The following is a 495-nucleotide window of genomic DNA, read 5'->3' as shown; positions in this document are numbered from 1 at the left end:
ACGAAAAAACAGTCAAAAATATATAAAATGTACAAATTTAAAAATACAGTAAATAAAAATAAATACAAATTAACTGAGACAAAAATAAAAAAATAAATTAAAATAAAAAATTAATAAAATTAACAAAAAAAATGATAGTAAAAGTAAAAATAAAAAAAACTCAAAAATAAATAAATAAAATAATAATAATAATACATACAATAAATTAATTAATTAATAAAATACAATAAATTAACAATAAATAAATTAAATCCTCAGATCAACTCTTTTCATTCCAGCTTGTTTAGCTCATTTAATCAACGTTGGAAGTTTTTTTGCTTCTTTTATTTATTTGTTTGTTACATCTCCAACTTCTTTTTTCTTTTCTTCCTTCCCTCCTTCCCTCCTTCCCAACCAGAGCACCAGAGCAGCTTCATATAAAAGCTTCTACTCAGACAAAGCGACCACATCAGGAATCCTTTCATGTTTATTATATTCATTATAATCATCAGAGCT

This window comes from Scomber japonicus, chromosome 14 (genome assembly GCF_027409825.1).
Source record: "Scomber japonicus isolate fScoJap1 chromosome 14, fScoJap1.pri, whole genome shotgun sequence".
Classification (NCBI taxonomy): Eukaryota; Metazoa; Chordata; class Actinopteri; order Scombriformes; family Scombridae; genus Scomber; species Scomber japonicus.
This window is presented reverse-complemented; position numbering follows the sequence as displayed.